Source organism: Lithobates pipiens, unplaced genomic scaffold (assembly GCF_037356315.1).
Source record: "Lithobates pipiens isolate NorthernLeopardFrog02 unplaced genomic scaffold, aLitPip1_a1.2 Scaffold_314, whole genome shotgun sequence".
NCBI lineage: Eukaryota > Metazoa > Chordata > Amphibia > Anura > Ranidae > Lithobates > Lithobates pipiens.
In genome coordinates this window covers 40573-62614 of record NW_027507793.1, presented here as the reverse complement: position 1 = coordinate 62614, position 22042 = coordinate 40573, and the positions used below count along the sequence as shown (strand labels likewise).

General features: G+C 44.8%; 7 pseudogenes; all 7 read right to left on the bottom strand.

Moving 5' to 3' along the window:
• Nucleotides 1–8557: 8557 nt before the first annotated feature.
• On the bottom strand, nt 8558–8676 carry LOC143955116 (5S ribosomal RNA; annotated as a pseudogene).
• Nucleotides 8677–8779: 103 nt separating this feature from the next.
• LOC143955119 (5S ribosomal RNA) lies at nt 8780–8897 on the bottom strand (annotated as a pseudogene).
• A 107-nt stretch (nt 8898–9004) lies between these two features.
• On the bottom strand, nt 9005–9113 carry LOC143955124 (5S ribosomal RNA; annotated as a pseudogene).
• Nucleotides 9114–9422: 309 nt separating this feature from the next.
• LOC143955118 (5S ribosomal RNA) lies at nt 9423–9541 on the bottom strand (annotated as a pseudogene).
• Nucleotides 9542–9651: 110 nt separating this feature from the next.
• On the bottom strand, nt 9652–9770 carry LOC143955117 (5S ribosomal RNA; annotated as a pseudogene).
• A 107-nt stretch (nt 9771–9877) lies between these two features.
• Nucleotides 9878–9996, bottom strand: LOC143955133 (5S ribosomal RNA; annotated as a pseudogene).
• A 108-nt stretch (nt 9997–10104) lies between these two features.
• On the bottom strand, nt 10105–10224 carry LOC143955123 (5S ribosomal RNA; annotated as a pseudogene).
• Nucleotides 10225–22042: the final 11818 nt, after the last annotated feature.

Sequence of the window (22042 nt, the reverse complement as noted above, 5' to 3'; positions counted from 1 at the left end):
TCACGCTATGCTAGTTTTCTACTTCCATGGTCTTTGATACATGAGCCCCCTATTTTCGTTGGATGAGCACTATAGAAGGATCGCTACGGATGATTTCATGACCTGAAAACTTGCGGGAGATTACATACTAGATGTATGATTATCTGGTTTGCTAACCTACAGGCCCATATGACTCGAGAGGTGTAAGCCTTCCTCTGAGTCCACGTCATTTGGTAAGCCTCCTCTCCCCTTCTTTATCACGGTGGTGGTGGTATTATTCTACACACCAGAAGTTGAATTTCACCTTTTTTCACGTCACCTCAAGTTTGGAATTGTGATTGATATTACACATTTCAAGGACTGTTAGATGTTCACTTGATGGACTGTATATGTTAAATTAATTTTATTTACTTTAACCTTTTGTGTGCATGAGGTTCATGCACTCTTCCACCTGGGAGTAAGATCTCTTGATATACAACAGAATTTACACATATTTTCTTTTTTTGAAGTGTATGTAATTTTCTTTGCTTGAATTAGTGCCTTACTGGTTCATGTGGTTTGTTGCCACCTAAGCGCTACACTTTTTTGTTTTAATTTATGCACTGTGACCCCGCATGCTTGGCCAATCACAGTGCCGGCAACGAGGACAGCCATTATTGCCTGTGGCCAATCATAGCTCAGGCTGTGTAGTACATGCCCCACACTATATAAGGCTGCCAGCGTGGCGGCTTTGTGTAGTGTGTTGGCGTCTGCAGGAGTTAGTGGGTGTTCTCTGTGTACCTTCAACGCAGTATACAACGTCCATTATCTAGTGATGGATGAACTTCCGACGGGACGTTTCGCGAACGCGGCCGATAGTTCGCGAACCGTAACGTTAGCGGCGGGCCCCATTGACTTCAATGGGAGGCAAACTTTACAAACCTACAGGTCTAATTTGCAGCCACAAAATAATTACTAGCTGTGCACACATAGTCCCACCACATGGCCAATGACATAATACATGTATGAGGTGAATCTGGGATCGACAGCTACAAGCATTCTTTTTTTATATGTGAAATTCTGACAATGCAGGACTCAGGAGCGCATGAAGGCAATGGAGGAGAGGGAAGGTCAGGGTAGGCAAAGAAGAGGGTGCAGGAGATGATCACCAGCGCCGTGATATAGAGCACTGACACCTGCACCGTGATAGAGTGATCTGACACCAGCACCGTGATAGAGAGCACTGACATCAGCACCGTGACATAAAACACTGACATCAGCACCGTGATATAGAGCACTGACACCTGCACCGTGATAGAGTGATCTGACACCAGCACCGTGATAGAGAGCACTGACATCAGCAGGGTGACATAAAGCACTGACACCAGCACCATGATATACAGCACTGACACCTGCACCGTGATAGAGTGATCTGACACCAGCACCGTGATAGAGAGCACTGACATCAGCAGCATGACATAAAGCACTAACACCAGCACCGTGATATACAGCACTGACACCTGCACCGTAAGCAGCCCCAGGAGGAAGTCAGCATAGCACAGGGATGGTGGGAGCCCCTCATAATGAGCATAGCACAGGGATGGTGTGAGCCCCTCATAATATGCACAGCAGAGGTACAGCCCCAGGAGGAAGTCAGCACAGCACAGGGATGGTGGAAGCCCCTCATAATAAGCAGCCCAAGGAGGATGTCAGCATAGCACAGGGATGGTGGGAGCCCCTCATAATAAGCAGCCCCAGGAGGAAGTCAGCATAGCACAGGGATGGTGGGAGCCCCTCATAATAAGCAGCCCCAGGAGGAAGTCAGCACAGCACAGGGATGGTGGGAGCCCCTCATAATAAGCAGCCCCAGGAGGAAGTCAGAATAGCACAGGGATGGTGGGAGCCCCTCATAATGAGCATAGCACAGGGATAGTGGGAGCCCCTCATACTATGGACAGCAGAGGTACAGCCCCAGGAGGAAGTCAGCACAGCACAGGGATGGTGGGAGCCCCTCATAATAAGCAGCCCCAGGAGGAAGTCAGCATAGCACAGGGATGGTGGGAGCCCCTCATAATGAGCATAGCACAGGGATGGTGGGAGCCCCTCATAATGAGCATAGCACAGGGATGGTGGGAGCCCCTCATAATATGCACAGCAGAGGTAAAGCCCCAGGAGTAAGTCAGCATAGCACAGGGATGGTGGGAGCCCCTCATAATAAGCAGCCCCAGGAGGAAGTCACCATAGCACAGGTATGGTGGGAGACCCTCATAATGAGCATAGCACAGGGATGGTGGGAGCCCCTCATAATATGCACAGCAAAGGGTGCAGAAGAGTAAGGCTGAGTGAGCCACTCAACCAATTCTGGTGCTTCCTTTGACGTAATCGCACGCACCTTCTGCAATTTCCCACTTTGGCTCAAGCATGTTTCTCCTGCCCTACCCCTACCACCCCTGCGGAAGGGCCTGCCTCTTCCTCTGCCTGTCATTTTTTAAATGACCCTGTGACAAAACTCTCTACAGAAGTGCAGTATGTATGTGGAAGAAGGTATATAACACCCCGCTTCAATCGATTGATTTTGGGGGCCACTGGTCTATCACACCAGTTACAATACTTTTTTTTGGATTGCGTTTGTCACTCTTTGTAGTATCGCTGCAGAACCGCTCAGCAGTCACAATGCTGGACAGTGGAAACGCACTATACTATGCTTTCTATATGTGCAAGTATTTTATACGTGTATTACACAACTATATACTGCACACCAAATAGTACACCTATACCAGTCCTTAAGGACCTTTGTGGAACTAGTAGGTTGTGATTAGCAGACTGTACCTCACTCCACCCTATATACTCTAGTGCGCTATACCTTACCAGTCCTTAGAAGGACCTTTGTGCAACTAGTAGGTTGTGATTAGCAGACTGTACCTCAGTCCCTATACTGATAAAGGACTGCTGCAGAATAGGGCAGCAGTCAGCAGTAGTGCACCTCAACCCTACATATTGTGGACCTATACCAGTCCTTAAGGATTAGCAGACTCTACCTCACTCAACCCTATATACTCTAGTACGCTATACCTTACCAGTCCTTAGAAGGACCTTTGTGCAACTACTAGGTTGTGATTAGCAGACTGTACCTCACTCAACCCTATATACTGTAGTACACTATACCTTACCAGTCCTTAGAAGGACCTTTGTGGAACTAGTAGGTTGTGATTTAGCAGACTGTACATCAGTCCCTATACTGATAAAGGACTGCTGCAGAATAGGGCAGCAGTCAGCAGTAGTGCACCTCAACCCTATATATTGTGGCCCTATACCAGTCCTTAACCACTTTAGCCCCGGACCAATTTTCAGCCTAAGGACCAGAGGTCTTTTTACAATTTTGCACTGCACTGCTTTAACTGGTAATTGCGCAGTCATGCAATGTTGTACCCAAACGCAATTTGCGTCCTTTTCTTCCCACAAATAGAGCTTTCTTTTGATGGTATTTGATTGCCTCTGCGATTTTTATTTTTTGCGATATAAATGGAAAAAGACCGAAAATTTTGAGAAAAAAATATATTTTCTACTTTTTGTTATAAGAAAAATCAAATAAACTAAATTTTAGTCATACATTTAGGGCAAAATTTATTCAGCCACATGTCTTTAGTAAAAAAAATTTCAATAAGCGTATATTTATTGGTTTGCGCAAAAGTTATAGGGTCTACAAACTAGAGTGCATTTTCTGGAATTTACACAGCTTTTAATTTATGACTGTCTATTTCATTTCTTGAGGTGCTAAAATGGCAGGGCAGTACAAACCCCCCCAAATGACCCCATTTTGGAAAGTAGACACCCCAAGGAAATTGCTGAGGGGCATGTTGAGCCCACTGAATATTATTTTTTTTTGTCCCAAATGATTGAATAATGACACAAAAAAATAAAAAAGTTTACAAAAAGTTGTCACTAAATGATATATTGCTCACACATGCCATAGTTATATGTGGAATTGCACCCCAAAATATATTCTGCTGCTTCTCCTGAGTACGGGGATACCACATATGTGGGACTTTTTGGGAGTCTAGCTGCGTACGGCACCCGAAAACCAATCACTGCCTTCAGGGTTTTTCAACTTTTGATTTCACTCCTCACTACCTATCACAGTTTCGAAGGCCATAAAATGCCAAAATAACACAAAACCCCCCCAAATGACCCCATTTTGGAAGGTAGACACCCCAAGCTATTTACTGAGAGGCATGTTGAGTCCATGAAATATTTTATATTTTGCCACAAGTTGCAGGAATATTACAATTTTTTTTTTTTTTTTGCCCAAAGTTGTCACTAAATGATATATTGCTCACACATGCTATGGGCATAAGTCAAATTACACCCCAAAATAAATTCTGCAGCTTCTCCCAAGTACGGGGATACCACATGTGGGGGACTTTTTGGGAGCCTAGCCATGTACGGGGCCCCGAAAACCAAGCACCGCCTTCTGGATTTAAATATAAAACGCTACCAAAAAAACTGTTAGCGATCGCAGGGATCAGGCCTGACTCTGCGAACGCTGCAGTTATGTGTTTAGTGTTTTGTAAGTGACAGTGATCGATCGATACTGCACTTGGGTGGGCTGGGTGGAGGGGCAAAACGCAGGTGCTAGCAGGTATCTGGGCTGGTCCCGCTAACAATGCGTTTTTTTGGAACCCTAAACTGCCTGGGATGCTAGTATAGATCTGATCAGATCAGATATTGATCTGTTCAGATTCTATACCACTACGGGAGGTGTATGCTTTGCGCGTGGGTGTTAGCAGTACTGGCACTAGCCTAGCGCTGTCTGGGGCGACTCAGACCCTGACCCTAAAACCTAATTGATATCACCGCCGGGTGATCAGGGGGTTAAACCTTTATTGGGTAATAAATGGTGGGTGCCCTGATGCTATAAAAAGCAAACTAACTAACCAGAGTCACCCGTAACACTTATACGGTGATCACTGGTGAAAGGGTTAACTAGGGGCAATCAGGGGGTTCAAATTTTTATTAGGTAGTATATGGGGGTCCCTGGCGCTATATAAAAACCTGACGGGGAACCTAAATAACTAACTGGCTAACCAGCGTCACCAGTGACACTTATGCGGTGATCGCTGGTGAAAGGGTTAACTAGGGGCAATGAGGGGGTTAAAACCATTATTGGGTAGTATATGGGGGTACCTAGCACTATAAAAACCTGGCAGTGAACCTAAAAAAATAACTAGCTACCTAGCGACACTAGTGACACGAATGCAGCGATCAGAAAAATGATCACTTAGTGACACTGGCAAAAGGGAGTGAAAGGGTTAACTAGGGGCAATCAGGGGGTTAAAACCATTATTGGGTAGTATGTCGGGGTACCTAGCGCTATAAAAACCTGGCGGTGAACCTAAAAAAATAACTAGCTACCTAGCGACACTAATGCAGCGATCAGAAAAATGATCGCTTAGTGACACTGGCAAAAGGGGGTGAAAGGGTTAACTAGGGGCAATCAGGGGGTTAAAACCATTATTGGGTAGTATATCGGGGTACCTAGCGCTATAAAAACCTGGCGGTGAACCTAAAAAAATAACTAGCTACTTAGCGGCACCAGTGACACTAATGCAGCGATCAGAAAAACGATTGCTTAGTGACACTGGCAAAAGGGGATGAAAGGGTTAACTCTAAGGGCAATCGGGGGGTTAAATCTTTATTGGGGGTGGTAGGGGGCTACCCTGGACCTAACACTAACTGCCCTGACACTTTTTACTTTTACAACTGACACTGAATGCAGTGATCAGTAAATAAATGATCACTACAATCAGTGACACTGTGACTGGGGGGGGGAGGCGGGGGGATCGGGGGGCGATCAAGGGGGTGATGGGGGGGGGGTTTGTGTGCCTGTGTGTTAGTTAGTGTCAGTGTAGTGTTTGGTGCACTTACTTTTAGTCTTCTCCTCATAGTCCGGTCAAAAAGACCGCCCCGAGGAGAATGACATCACTTCCTCCCTGCCTGTGTATACAATACACAGTGGGAGGAAGCTTCTCATTCGCCAGGAGCGATCGAGAGGGGATGGCCAGAAACCAACGGCCATCCCCTCATCCCGGATCGCTCCTGAAGCGAAACGGACCGCCGCATCCAGCGGGAGGGGGTCCGATCGGACCCCCCACCCGCTGGAAGGCAAGCACGTACATGTACGTGCTTGTGCCTGTACATGCCATTGTGATGACGTACAATGGCATGCGGCGGTCGTTAAGTGGTTAAGGATTAGCAGACTGTACCTCACTCAACCCTATATACTCTAGTACGCTATACCTTACCAGTCCTTAGAAGGACCTTTGTGCAACTAGTAGGTTGTGATTAGCAGACTGTACCTCAGTCCCTATACTGATAAAGGACTGCTGCAGAATTGGGCAGAAGTGAGCAGTAGTGCACCTCAACCCTACATATTGTGGACCTATACCAGTCCTTAAGGATTAGCAGACTCTACCTCACTCAACCCTATATACTCTAGTACGTGTACAGAACGCCAAGGCTGGGTCCTGGACGGGTACTATGTGGCGCCTATATTTGGGATGTGGTCCCTTTAAGGGAATCATGGTAGGCCTCAGGGGGTCACCCAAAAATGGGTGACAAGTTCCGGGGATAGTTTTCGGGAGAAGACTGATTCACGGTCCTCTCTATATTTTAAGAGAGATAGTTGGGACCCCGAAATTTGGGATGCTCCAAAGTGACATTTGGGTGGGAAAGAGCCTCCCTCCCTGACCACAGAGGGTTAACGGCCTCCAGGAAGACAGACAGCCTATAAGACAGGAAGTAGTAGAGAGGTGGTGGTGAGGAGGAGAAGGAGATGAACACCTGTCTGAGGAGCTGTCTGGATGTGCTGTTGTATTTGCTGTTTGCTGGTTTGGAGGCTGCAAAAAGATCTCTGCAAGGACTCTAAAGAAACTTTTTGGTCTACAGAACTGTAGGTGCTTTTCTTTTTGTATTATTTTGTGCTGAAGATAAGCGTACTTTAATTTATGGTTTTTTATATGCTGAAGAAAAGCTTTATTTTTGATTTAATTATAAATAAATATCTTTTGGTTTCACCTGATAACGGTTTATGCACGTAATCCCGCAGAGCTAGTATCCCCAAACTTCACATACGCTATACCTTACCAGTCCTTAGAAGGACCTTTGTGCAACTAGTAGGTTGTGATTAGCAGACTGTATCTCAGTCCCTATACTGATAAAAGACTGCTGCAGAATTGGGCAGCAGTCAGTAGTAGTGCACCTCAACCCTATATATTGTGGACCTATACCAGTCCTTAAGGATTAGCAGACTGTACCTCACTCAACCCTATATACTCTAGTACGCTATACCTTACCAGTCCTTAGAAGGACCTTTGTGCAACTAGTAGGTTGTGATTAGCAGACTGTACCTCACTCCCTATACTGATAAAGGACTGCTACAGGATTGGGCAGCAGTTAGCAGTAGTGCACCTCAACCCTATATATTGTGGACCTATACCAGTCCTTAAGGATTAGAAGACTGTACCTCACTCAACCCTATATACTCTAGTACGCTATACCTTACCAGTCCTTAGAAGGACCTTTGTGCAACTACTAGGTTGTGATTAGCAGACTGTACCTCAGTCCCTATACTGATAAAGGACTACTGCAGCAGAAGGGCAGCAATCAAGTATAATATTCTTTCTATATTTGGAAGAAAGGATATTATACGTGTACAACCCTATTACCATACCAGTCCTGAAAAGAACCTTTGAGGACCTAATAGTAACAGCTACTGATTAAACTGACTGTCCCTCACTGCCACACACAGCTTCCTGTCTGTCCCTATTTAAACTGACAAAACACAGGCTGCTGCAACAATAACTTGAATAGCACTCAAAACTATATCCTGTACTACTTTATCATACCAGTCCTGAAAAGGACTTTTGTGGACCTAATAGTAACAGCTAGTGATTAAACTGACTGTCCCTGCTGCACACAGCGTCCTGTCCCTCTCTGCACTGACAAAAGACAGGCTGCTGCAACAATGACTTGAATAACAGTGCCTCAAACCTATATCCTGAACTACACCTATACCATACCAGTCCTTAAAAGAACTTTTGTGGACCTAATAGCTAGCGATTTGGGTCACTGCAGTCTCTCCCTGCTCCACACAGCAACCTCTCCCTACAGTGACATACGAAAGAATGTAAAATGGCCACCGGATCGGGTCTATTTACAAGTGTCCATGTGCTGTAATGTCTCAATTGGCTGTCCTGTACCACATGATGGATGTGTCATCATAGGTCAAAGTTCTTTTACACAGTAAACATGTAAGTCCGCCGGGCGAACAGTGGCAATAGTCCGCCGATTGGGCGGACCGCGAACAGCCGAAATTCGCCGCGAACCGACCACCGGGCGAACCGTTCGGCCATCCCTACTAACCAGGCCTGATCCTGCTTAGCATTCAAGATCAGACAAGATCGGGTGCATTCAGGGTGATCTGGCCATAGGCATTCTTGCTGGCCACTCTCAACCCTCTTGACCAACGCCAAGATGGCCACCTCGGCAAACAAGCAGAAAAATAAAACAGGTTGTCAACGTCAACAATATATAAAAAAAAAGCCTACGGCACCTGGTATTCCCAGGCGGTCACCCATTCAGGTACTAACAAGGCCTGACCCTGGTTAGCATCCCAGATCAGACGAGATCGGGCGCATTCAGGGTGATGTGGCCATAGGCGAACTTGCTGGCCAAACCCTCTTGACAAATGCCAAGATGGTCACCTAGGCAAACAAGCAGAAAAATAAAACAGGTCGTCGACGCCAAAATCATATTAAAAAAAAGCCTACGGCACCTGGTATTCCCAGGCGGTCTCCCATACGGGTACTAACCAGTCCCGACCCTGCTTAACAATCGAGATCAGATGAGATCAGCGCATTCAGGGTGATGTGGCCAAAGGCGATCTTGATGGCCACTCTCAACCCTCTTGACAAACGCCAAGATGGTCACCTCGGCAAACAAGCAGAAAAATAAAACAGGTCGTCGATGCCAACAACATATTAAAAAAAGCCTACGGCACCTGGTATTCCCAGGCGGTCTCCCATAAAGGTACTGACCAGGCCTGACCCTGCTTAACATCCGAGATCAGGCGCATTCAGGGTGATGTGGCCATAGGCAAACTTGCTGGCCACCCTCAATCCTCTTGACAAATGCCAAGATGGTCACCTCGGCAAACAAGCAGAAAAACAAAACATGTCATCGACGCCAACAACATATTAAAAAAGAACCTACGGCACCTGGTATTCCCTGGCGGTCTCCCATCCAGGTACTAACCAAGCCGACCATGCTTAGCATCTGAGATCAAATGGTATCGGGCTCATTCAGGGTGGCCACTCTCAACCCTCTTGACAAACGCCAAGATGGTCACCTCGGCAAACAAGCAGAAAAATTAAACAGGTCATCGATGCCAACAACATATTAAATAAAAGCCACGGCACCTGGTATTCCCAGGCGGTCTCCCATCCAGGTACTAACCAGGCCTGACCATGCTTAGCATTCAAGATCAGACAAGATCGGGTGCATTCAGGGTGATGTGGCCGTAGGCAATGTTGCTGGCCACTCTCAACCCTCTTGACAAATGCCAAGATGGTCCTCTTGGCAAACAAGCAGAAAAATAAAAACAGGTCATTGACGCCAACAACATATTAAAAAAAAAGCCTACAGGACCTGGTATTCCCAAGCGGTATCCCATCAAGGTACTAACCAGGCCCGACCTTGCTTAGCATCCGAGATCAGATGAGATCAGGCATATTCCAGGTGATGGGGCTGTAGGTGATCTTGTTGGCCACTCTCAACCCTCTTGACAAAAGCCAAGATGGTCACCTCGGCAAACAAGCAGTAAAATAAAACAGGACATCGATGCCAACAACATATAAAAAAAAGCCCACGGCACCTGGTATTCTCCGGCAGTCTCCCATCCAGGTACTAACCAGGCCCATCCCTGCTTAGTATATGCGATCAGACGAGATCAGGCGCATTCAGGGTGATGTAGCTGTAGGCCATCTTGCTGGTCACTCTCAACCCTCTTGACAAACACCAAGATGGTCACCTTGGCAAACAAGCAGCAAAATAAAACAGGTCGTCGACGTCAAAGACATATTAAAAAAAAGCCTACGGCACCTGGTATTCCCAGGCGGTCTCCCATCCAGGTACTAACCAGGTCCAAACCCTGCTTATCATCCGAGATCAGACGAGATCGGGAGCATTCAGGGTGATGTCGCCGTAAGCCATCTTACTGGCCACTCTCAACCCTCTTGACAAACGCCAAGATGGTCACCTCGGCAAACAAGCAGAAAAATAAAACAGGTCATCGACGCCAACAACATATAAAAAAAAAGCCTACCACACCTGGTATTCCCAGGCAGTCTTCCATCCAGGTAATAACCAGGTCCGACCATGCTTAGCATCCGAGATCAGACGAGATGTGGCTGTAGGGGATCTTTCTCAACCCCTTTTGACAAACGCCAAGATGGTCACCTCGGCAAACAAGCAGAAAAATAAAATAGGCCGTTGATGCCAACAACATATTTTAAAAAAGCCTACCGTGGGGCGCATGCGCCCAGCTCGACATGTCGGATGCCTTTCACTAGCGCTCCGCATTCCCCGCAGCGGTTCCAGGACTGTATAAGCTATCTACAGCGAGTTCAGAATCCTCAACGCCGGTACAGCTTACAGACACAGTCGAGCACTCCCCGGGAAGGTTTTAACGGGCCACCGCGGAAAATCAAAACTGAAGCCTATCAAAGAGGCGCTCGCGTGGGCCTCCTCCAAGATGGCGGCGAAAGCACAGGCGGCTTCACAACGTCTCAGCTCCCCCTCAGGCATAGCAGACCCGCACAGCGATGATGAGGAAGAGTGTGGACCTAGTTTAGAGGACTTCTCAGCGCTACCATACTCAGGTATGCCGCAAACAGACTTCCTCTCCCACATGGAGAAAATGCTTAATAAGGCCCTGAAAGCAACTTCAGACTAAATCACCAACAAACTGACCCACGAAATTCGTGAACTGGGGCAGCGCACGGCTGACCTCGAAACTAGCGCTGACGACATGGAGCTCACACTCAGGGAACATGCCCAAGAGAAATCCGCCCTCCATGAGGAGAACTCTATGCTACTCTCGCGGCTCGAGGACGCCGAAAATCGCTCCAGGAGTTCTAATTTGCGCCTCCGCGGAATCCCGGAATCGGGGATAGACCTGCAGTCTTTTACCACGGCCCTATTCCAAGAGCTCTCCCCATCGATCCCGATCGAATGCCTGGAGTTCGATAGGATCCACAGGGCCCTGACACGCCGACAGCCTGATGGCCCACTGCGAGACATCATTGGAAAGCTCCACTTCTTTAGAACGAAAGGGCAACTTCTCTCAGCTGCCCGTAACAAAGAGGATACTCTCACTTTTCACGGCCACACATACCAACTATTTATTGATCTGGCTCCCCTTACAATTGCGAAGCGCCGAACCATGAAGCTGCAACTACAAATCCTTATGCACCACCAAGTTAAATATATGTGGCGGTTTCCGTTTGCTCTACAGTTTACCTATAATGGTCAGCAATACACATGTTCTTCTCCGGAAGCTTTGCAACGTCTCCTTGAGTCTCTCCACCTGGCCCCCCCGGTACAACAAGCGGAGACCACATTGCCACGCACCCCAGCCCGCCTAACTCCATATCCTCATATGGCCACCCCCAAGCGAGATCCTCGAGACCTGCAATCACTGCGATCCATCCGGAAAGGTACTCCAGCGAGGGCTCCTACCGTAAGCCTTGCTAGCCCTAGAGTATTTATACCCCGCTGAACTGTTCAAGTCTCCTCACCATTGGTTTTACCACCTTGAGAATGTTCCTGGGAATCTTGTTCCACCGGCCTGAATAGCTTGCCATGTTCAACAGACTACTGTGTGCATAGAGAAAACAGTTTTTTCTTTTTTTTTCTTTTTTCCTCTTCTCCGTTTCACAGCCATATGTGGCTATTACAAGACATTACCATCTACTCTCCATCCAGGGCCTATGGCCCTAAGTTATGCTGCACAAGAGAAGGTCTATGTACTGTATCCATTGAGTCTCTCCTGTGCTGCCTCTGACGGTGACTTTGCTCCCCCTCCTCCCCCCCCCCTTTTTTTTTTTTTTTTACCTCTCCTCCACACATAGTTAGTAAGGTTGAATAAAGACACCAGTCCATCCAGTTCAACCTGAGTGAGTATCTACCCCTATCCCTGTACATTGCACACTCACATTGATCCCTACACTCAAGGAGCTCACAATCTAAGGTCCCCATTCATATACTAGGGCCAATTTTTGAACAGAAGCCAATTAACCTACCTGCATGTCTTTGGAGTCTGATCACACAGAGTCTGATAATAATGTTATTGGGTTTAATGTTTCTATTTTCTATAGAGTTGATTTATATCATGATGCTATCTCAAATGATCTAATTGAAATTGTAACATTTTTTCCCGGTGTGCTGCGGGGAATAGTCACTGCTCCCCCGCATGCTAGTGCGCCTTCTCTATGGCGGGTTTTCCAGTTGTAGAGACCGCGCACCCTAAGGTCGGGCGATTCGGATTTCCCTGTTTCACAACAGCCTTTCTCTGCTTCGCCTTACGCAGTTGTTTTTTTTTGTTTTTCTGTTCTTTCCCCACTTTTCTTGCTCTTTCTATTGTCCTCCCCCTTTGCCTCCACCCCCCCTTCTGGTCAGATCCCGGGTTCGGTTGTAATTCCTGCCCACGAACTGACATATGGCCCCCCTGAACATACTAACATTAAATGTTAAAGGTCTTAACTCCCCTAACAAGCGTGTTAAAGCATTTCGAACCTTTATATCTTTAAAAGCTGGTGTAGTGGCACTGCAGGAGACGCAGTTCTCCGTTCACAATACCCCCAAATTTTTTAATAGCAGTTATCCTTTAGTATATAAGGCCTCTGCAGCCACGAAACAGCGAGGTGTCCTCCTGGCTTTCCACCGCTCTCTACCATTTACTCTTGCCTCTAAAATTAAGGACCCGGAGGGCCAATATATAATTTTAGTAGGCTCCCTCCAAGAGTCGGACGTCACTTTCGTCTCTTACTATGCCCCTAATTCGAATCCAATTCCTTTCTTCTCTCACCTCTTTCAAGTAATTAAAACCCACTTGAAAGGCACTTTGATCATGTGCGGTGACTCGAATTTAGTCACTCGCCCATCCCTTGCTAAATCTCCCTACACCCCAGAACGCCGATCACTATCAGTTCAATTTCGATCCCAGCTCCAACAAGCTTCATTATTAGTTACTTGGAGAGAATGTAATCCCGTAAAGAAAAACTACTCCTTTTACTCCAACCCTCATAAGTCATTCTCGAGGATAGACCACATTTTCATCCCCGTAGCATCTTCCCCAATACTGATTCAATCTTGTATACACCCAATTACCTGGTCTGACCATTATGCAGTGATTACTACCATTTCCTCGCTCATACCTCATTCCAAAGACAGATCTTGGTATATGAACGATAAGCATTTGACTAATCAATCCTTTTGTCTTGACATTGAAGTAGCACTGCAGGATTACCTCTTACATAATACCACTCCGGACCACTCCCATTCTTTTATGGGAAGCCCATAAGCCTGTCATCCGGGGCAAATGTATTTCCACCGCTACCTTCCTTAAGAAGGATAGGTTGGAACGTCTTCAACGACTAGAAACAGATTACCAGTATCATTTCCTACAGTTCCAGACTATCCCGTCGGAAACGAATAAGTCAAATATGGACAAGACACGATTGGAGTTAGACTTACTCCTGTCAGAAGCGGCAGACAAAACCCTGCGCAGAGCCAGTCATACCATATATACGAAAGCTAATAAGCCTGACACCTTTCTGGCACTCTGCCTTAGACACCCTGAGCGAGCCCACAAACCAATTAGACTTAAAGTGGACAAAGGGGTTCATACCAGCAACCCAGTTAGAATAGTGACCGAATTTAGCAGACACCTTGCCAAATTATATGAACCTGCCGCTCCTTTTCCCCAGGAAATGGCCGAGACACTATTCCGCGACTTGCCGATCCCCTCGTTACCCACTACAATTCGCGCCACCATCGACACACAGATTTCGCCTCTTGAGGTACTGTAGGCTATCAAGTCGCTTAAACCTCACAAGAAACCTGGCCCAGATGGGTTTACAGCTCTATATTACAAAAGTTTTGCCGGCATCCTGGCCCCTCGTCTGGCGAACTCGTTCAACGCACTGTTAAAAGGGGGTACTTTTGGTGGTGATACACTCACGGCCTCCGTTTCCATGATACTGAAACCCAATACCGACCATACCATCTGGTCTAACTATAGGCCCATATCGCTCTTAAATGTCGATATAAAACTTTTAGCGAAGATCCTATCCATAAGCTTTGAGAGTATAGCCTCAGATAGGAAAAATTAGAAGAATGTACCATCATCCATAGATTCATTCAAGAATGGTTTTTTTTTTTAGGTTATGGGGATAATAGGATAGCTGTACATGCTAACCTTTCATACCAAACCAGAACCCAAAAATTGGTGTTGGACTATACCGGTATTTTATATATAAAGATAAGAGAGAGATTAGAAATAAAAATGTAATACAAGTTTAATGAATAACAAAAATAACAGAATACAAAGTATGACACTTAAAATGTTAATACACCCCAGATTCATGTGTACAATTACTCATAATAGAGTTCAATTCTGGTGGCGTAGATCAAAAGTTCCTCTACTAGTTTTGCGGATTGTCCGCTTCTTCAGGAGGAGGTCTATATCGTAAATAAATAATAAAGAATTCATAACATTTAACAATTAATATTAATTATACAGATAAAGTATTGTAATGTCAATAAAGATGACAAATGAAGTAAGGGGGATATAGGGAAATTTCACTCACCCAGAAATTCAAGGAAAAAAGAGGGGGGAGGTAAAAACAAAATGTGGAGAAATGGGTTCCCTCTATGTTCCCCCACCGGCGGACATGGGGGATAAGGTGCGTATGGTACTGGAGAGAGAGAGAGAAAAAAAAAATTGGTTTGAGAGACATTATACACAATGGGGGCATATATGCATGTAGAAGTAAGTAAATGCACATATACCCTTGCTAGGGCAATAATACTCCAGATAATATACCGATTTTTACCTGGTAAAGGTATACGAATTAGGTAAAGGTAGATGTCCAATAGCGTTATGGATTCAATATCTTGAGCCTATAAAGGTATACTGTTACTATTGAGGATGGATAATTGCTGCAAAAAGTAGAAAGAAAACCAAAGGTAGTATATTGTGGATATAGAAATTAGATCTAAAGATTATTTAGGGGTATGCTACCTGGCTGATGTAAACCCCCGGGTGACGGGATGTAATAAGTGTGTATGGCAAAAAAGCACACCCCCGTCCTAGTTGCTGTACATTCAATAGTCCGAAGCTGTGGCACTATTCCATATCTCAATAAGAGATGTGATACCGCTGCATCTGTATACAAGGGGAAACCAGAGATCGATCTATGTAGTAACAACAGAAGTATCTCATGCAGCCCTACTAGAATACTCAAGTAATATTAAGAAGAAGCATTACCTGATAGGCGTAGATATTGAGACAAAAGCACTGGTCCTGTACCACCACAAACCCAAACACAGCGGTCTGAACAGACCGCTGTTTTATGGGATCCCCAACAGGTGTTCCGTCAGGCGTGTCCGCCAGTGGGAACGTCGGCAGCGTCTGACGTCACATCGTCAGTGCCTCCACAACTGCGCAGGTGCGGCGCAGATGAGCGTCGCACCGGAAGTGCGCTGGGAAGGGCGAATAGACAGCGGAAATACCGGTGTCACCGTCCTAAGAACCTGCAAGCCCAAGGGGGGGAGAAGGCAACAACTCACCAACCAGGCCAGGAGGAGCACATGTCCGCCGGGGGGAAAACAAAAAAGCCGGGACTCCAAAAAACAAAACAAAGCAAAACTAAACAAAACAAAACAAAACAAAACAAAGCAACACAAAACAAAACAAAACAAAACAAAGCAACACAAAACAAAACAAAACAAAACAAAAAAAAAATATATATATATATATATTTCCCGTGAATCTGGGTGAAGGAAATCTCACACATATAACAAAAATATTATCATAGCAATTAATTTAAACATAAGTACTCAAAAAACACAGATAATACAATAAAACATTTAATGATCTAGGGCAATATAAATGCCACAATTTAGAGGAAAAAGGGGAGCAATTTCCCAAAAGGAGTATTAAGAGGGGGGGGGGGGGAGAAGAAGAAAGAAAAAGGGGGGAGGGAGAGAAGGGGTATATTTGATAGGATATTATTCAAGCTTTATTATCTAAAGAAAATATTTATATGAAATTGTCTTGTTTAGTCCCGGGGGGTGGGTAGCATTGAGACGTTCGATCCAGAGGGTTTCCCTCTGTAGGATCGTCCGGTCCCAGTCCCCACCCCTGGGGTTAGGGGGAATCACCTCTAATACAAAAAATTGGACGACAGAGGTGTCGAACCGGTGATGAAGGCCAATGTGTCTTCCAATGGTTGTAAGTTTGCCATTTCCTGAATCATAAAGGTGGTCCCCAATGCGTTGTCTAAACTCTCGAATTGTTTTACCAATGTAAAAGGCTTTACACTGGCAAACCATCATATATATTATACCCCTAGTGCTGCAATTGGAAAAAGTACGTGGGCGCAGTAGTTCACCATTAGGTAGCATAAAGTTATTTCCTTCCATAATCCATGGGCAGCGGGGGCACTCATTACATTTGTATGTACCTCGAGTGATATGACATATCGGGGATTGTGTAGTGTAATGGCTTTTAGTTAGATGGTCCCGCAGAGACCAGGCTCTGCGGAATACTAGTTCCGGGGTGGATCGAACAAGTTGGGATAGTATATGATGGTCAGTGAGAAGGTGCCAATTCTTACTTAAAATATCCCGAAGGGTTGAATGATGGGCAGAATAGGTTGTAATAAATCTGACAGACTCTTTTTCTGTAGTTTTAGGTCGTTTATGCAGTAACGTATTGCGGGAGCATGAGATTACTCTATTAAATGCTTTCCTCAAACAGGTCGAGGAGTATCCCCTCGATAAGCGGCGATTACGTAATGCATCGGCTTGTAGTTTGAAGTCTGTATCCAACGTACAGTTTCTGCGTATGCGCAGATACTGCGCAAAGGGAATGCTGAGTATCAGCGGTTCCGGGTGGGCACTGGTATCATAAAGGAGGGTGTTCCTTGCCGTAGGTTTCTGAAACAAGTCTGTGTAAAGGGCACCATCAGGATGTTTAATAATTAGTAGATCCAAAAAGCAGATTCTATCAGGATCCAAATTAAATGTAAACTTTAGGTTGAAATGGTTGTTGCCTAAAATCTGTATGAATTGTAATAACTTATCCCTTGTTCCCATCCAAACCAAAAATAGGTCATCCAAATATCAGTACCAAAGTAAGGTGTCTTCTAAGAAGGGGGCCAGTTGGTCACAAGAGTGAACATATCTCTCCCAACCACCCAGATATAAATTCGCATATGCAGGTGCACAGGAGGTGCCCATTGCGACACCTTGGGCCTGTAAATAGTATTGGTTATTAAACAAAAATACATTTTTAGTAAGGATAAATTCCAATAAGGACAAAATAAATTTATTGAATGGCCATGTGTTTAAATCTTGTTCCTCCAGGAAGGATCCAGCCGTTCGGACTCCCAACTCGTGGGGGATACTCTAGTACAAGGCCTCGATATCTATCGCCACGAGGAGGGCGTCCGGAGGGACCTGGATCCCATCCAGGTGTTGCAACAGGTCTGTGGTATCCTTGATATAGGACGGTAACCTTCGTACATGAGGCATTAAATATGCATCCACCAGTTTACTGGCATTATCAGTTAGAGAACCCATTCCTGAGACAATTGGTCTACCTGGGGGAAATTTTAAGTTTTTATGTGTTTTAGGGAGGGCATAGAAGGTGGGAACAATTGGGAACTTGGGAATTAGGAACTCTAAAGTATCCTTGTCAATGAGGCCTAAATTGTGGGCCTCAGTGCAAAGGGTACAGAGCTCCTGGTGAAATAGCATAGTGACAGACTGATCAATTGGTTGATACCAGATATTGTTGTTTAAAATAGCCATAAACATATCTGTATATTGCTCATGGGTCATCAAGACAATATTTCCACCTTTGTAAGATGGTTTCACTACTAGATCTGTATGTCTCTGTAAAGACTTAAGTGCCCGAGATTGCTGGTAATCTAGATTAGGATTAATTTTATGCCAATGTTGCTTTTTTAGATCTTTAATAGTGGTTTGAAGAAATGTCCAGATAGCCGGACAGGTTGTAAGATCGGGGAATCTACGGGAGCGCAGACAACATTTTTTAGGAATAGGCTCTAAAGGGTTAGCAATAATAGATGATATAAATAAGGGTTTTGTGAAAGGGAAGGGAGGGGGGTGGGGAAGAACCCTCGGTATCACCTTCATCGTAGAGGAGCATCAAATCCCGAAGTGCCCTAAATTCAGCCATAGTGAAATGTTTGGTACTCTCTGTGAGCTGACGTTCAAGATTAGAATTAGTGTGGTCCTTATTGAACATAAATTTGAAAGTGAGGTTCCGTGCAAACAAATATAAATCTTTAATGGTTTCAGTAATTTTTAGTCCATCTAATGGGCAAAAGCCCAATCCTAAGTGGAGTACAGATAATTCATCATCTGAAAAGGAATAAGGGGTGAGGTTTACAATGTTGTGGTCGGTGTGGGGTTGGGAATGTGTGGAGGAATTAATGTGGGTTTGAGGATGTATGAATCCAGATTCGCTTGTTGTTTCTTGAGATCTAAAAAAAATTTGATCTCCGTTTATCTTAGTGTATTTATTAGTTATGAGTGAAGAGTTTAGGACTTTAGGGATAGTGCCATGTAATGTAGACTGACTAGTGGTTCCCTCTACAGTTAGTGGAGTTTCACTGGGTGTTTGTGTAACTGGTACACCTGTATTTTTTAGTGTCTTGGATGGTTTTTTATCCTTCTTAGTATTAGCTGGTGGGGTCCCCCCAGCATAACGTAGTCTTTTTGGGGACAGATTAGTCTCAGGCCTTAAATTACTCTGCACTGAATATGCTGATGACAGTGAGGAGTCTGATTCCGTTTCCATAGCCGGGTTTGTGGATATATTATCCTGTATGGGCAGGAATTTCCTACCTCTACTTTTTCTTCCTAACCATTGGTAGGCATAGCCCTCACCAAATGCAGCTTCATCTTTACCGAACTTAATCTGCTTCTTAACGATAATGGTTTTATTTAGTACTTCCAAACAGGTTCTCAATCCTATCCATTTGGGTTCAAATAATAGGTTGTCTCTTAAATGTAAATAATCCTGATTGAGACATTCAATTTCTTGGTCCAATACAATCATATCGGAGTTATATTGTTCGATTAGGGTCCTCATCAAGTCTAAGCTGCAGTTGGTGAGGATGGTCTCCCAAGTTTTCTTAAATTCGCATGAAGGATTTTTAATAGTAGGGAAAATCTGGTTACGTAAACCCATAGGGCAGATACAATTCGTAACATACATTTTGAAATATTCAATGTGCCAGTGTAAATGGGACTTACGTTTCAGTAGACCATATTGCTTATAAAAGTATGTTTTTAAGTCATTGTCGATTTTATATTCATTCAAGCAGGTAATTTTTATATTTGACATGAAGCTCACCCATTCCATATTCAAGGATTCCATAATGAAGGGAGACAACTACCACAGCAATGGGGAGGAGGGAGGGAAAGGGAAAAAGGGAGAGAAAAGGAAGGGGGGGGGAGGGAGGGGGGAGAAAAGGGGAGAAAAAAACAACAGAAGGCCTAATACTATTACTCCTATTAACCTTTTTTGTTTTGCTTTGTTTTGTTTTGTTTTGTTTTGCTTTGTTTTGTTTTTTGGAGTCCCGGCTTTTTTGTTTTCCCCCCGGCGGACATGTGCTCCTCCTGGCCTGGTTGGTGAGTTGTTGCCTTCTCCCCCCTTGGGCTTGCAGGTTCTTAGGACGGTGACACCGGTATTTCCGCTGTCTATTTGCCCTTCCCAGCGCACTTCCAGTGCGACGCTCATCTGCGCCGCACCTGCGCAGTGCGGAGGCGCTGACGATGTGACGTCAGACGCTGCCGACGTTCCCGCCGGCGGACACGCCTGACGGAACACCTGTTGGGGATCCCATAAAACAGCGGTCTGTTCAGACCGCTGTGTTTGGGTTTGTGGTGGTACAGGACTAGTGCTTTTGTCTCAATATCTACGCCTATCAGGTAATGCTTCTTCTTAATATTACTCGAGTATTCTAGTATGGCTGCACGAGATACTTCTGTTGTTACTACATAGATCGATCTCTGGTTTCCCCTTGTATACAGATGCAGCGGTATCACATCTCTTATTGAGATATGGAATAGTGCCACAGCTTCAGACTATTGAATGTACAGCAACGTAGGACGGGGGTGTGCTTTTTTGCCATACACACCTATTACATCCACTATCCCAGATTTGGCTCTGGCGTTGGCGTACTAGCGGCCCCGTCACCCTGGGGGTTTACATCAGCCAGGTAGCATACCCCTAAATAATCTTTAGATCTAATTTCTATATCCACAATATACTACCTTTTGGTTTTCTTTCTATTTTTTGCAGCAATTATCCATCCTCAATAGTAACAGTATACCTTTATAGGCTCAAGATATTAAATCCATAACGCTATTGGACATCTACCTTTACCTTATTCGTATACTTTTACCAGGTAAAAATCGGTATATTATCTGGAGTATTATTGCCCTAGCAAGGGTATATGTGCATTTACTTACTTCTACATGCATATATGCCCCCATTGTGTATAATGTCTCTCAAACCAATTTTTTTTTCCTCTCTCTCTCCAGTACCATACGCACCTTATCCCCCATGTCTGCCGGTGGGGGAACATAGAGGGGACCCATTTCTCCACATTTTGTTTTTACCTCCCCCCTCTTTTTTCCTTGAATTTCTGGGTGAGTGAAATTTCCCTATATCCCCCTTACTTCAATTGTCATCTTTACTGACTTTACAATACTTTTTCTGTATAATTAATATTAATTGTTAATTGTTATGAATTCTTTATTATTTATTTACTATATAGACCTACTCCTGAAGAAGCGGACAATCCGTGAAACTAGTAGAGGAACTTTTCATCTACGCCACCAGAATTGAACTCTATTATGAGTAATTGTACACGTGAATCTGGGGTGTATTAACATTTTAAGCATCATACTTTGTATTCTGTTATTTTTGTTATTCATTAAACTTGTATTACATTTTTATTTCTAATCTCTCTCTTATCTTTATATATAAAGTACCGGTATAGTCCAACACCAATTTTTGGGTTCTGGTTTGGTATGAAAGGTTAGCATGCACAGCTATCCTATTATCCCCATAACCTAAAAAAAAAACAATTTTTGAAGATCCTATCTACACGTTTGAACCCATACATCGGAGGGTTGATCCATAGGGACCAAGTGGGTTTCATCCCTAAGCGCCAAGCGAGTGATAATGTATGTCGGGTCATCCTTTTACAGCACCTAGCCAGATCACGAGGCATACCCATGCACCTTCTATCCCTCGACATATGCAAAGCTTTTGATACTGTGTCCTGGCCCTACCTTACTTATATACTGCAAAGATGGGGATTTGGCCCGCACTTTCTCCGCTGGATAGACGCTCTATATACTCACCCTCAAGCTTTTGTTCGTTATTCCGGTTTTAACTCGAACAGGTTTCCAATCCAACGTGGTACTAGGCAGGGGTGTCCTCTGTCCCCTCTAATTTTTGCACTCGCCATTGAGCCATTAGCAGCCCTGATTAGATCAAAGCCGGATATCCAAGGACTAGAAATAGCTTCCACGACACATAAATTATGTCTCTTTGCGGATGACGCCCTCCTTTTTATCACTTCACCCCATACTACCTTGCCAAATCTTTTTAATGTTCTTGACGCGTTTGCTCAGGTCTCAGGACTTGAGGTAAATCAAGCTAAATCTAGAGCCCTCGATGTGTCCCTCCCTGTGG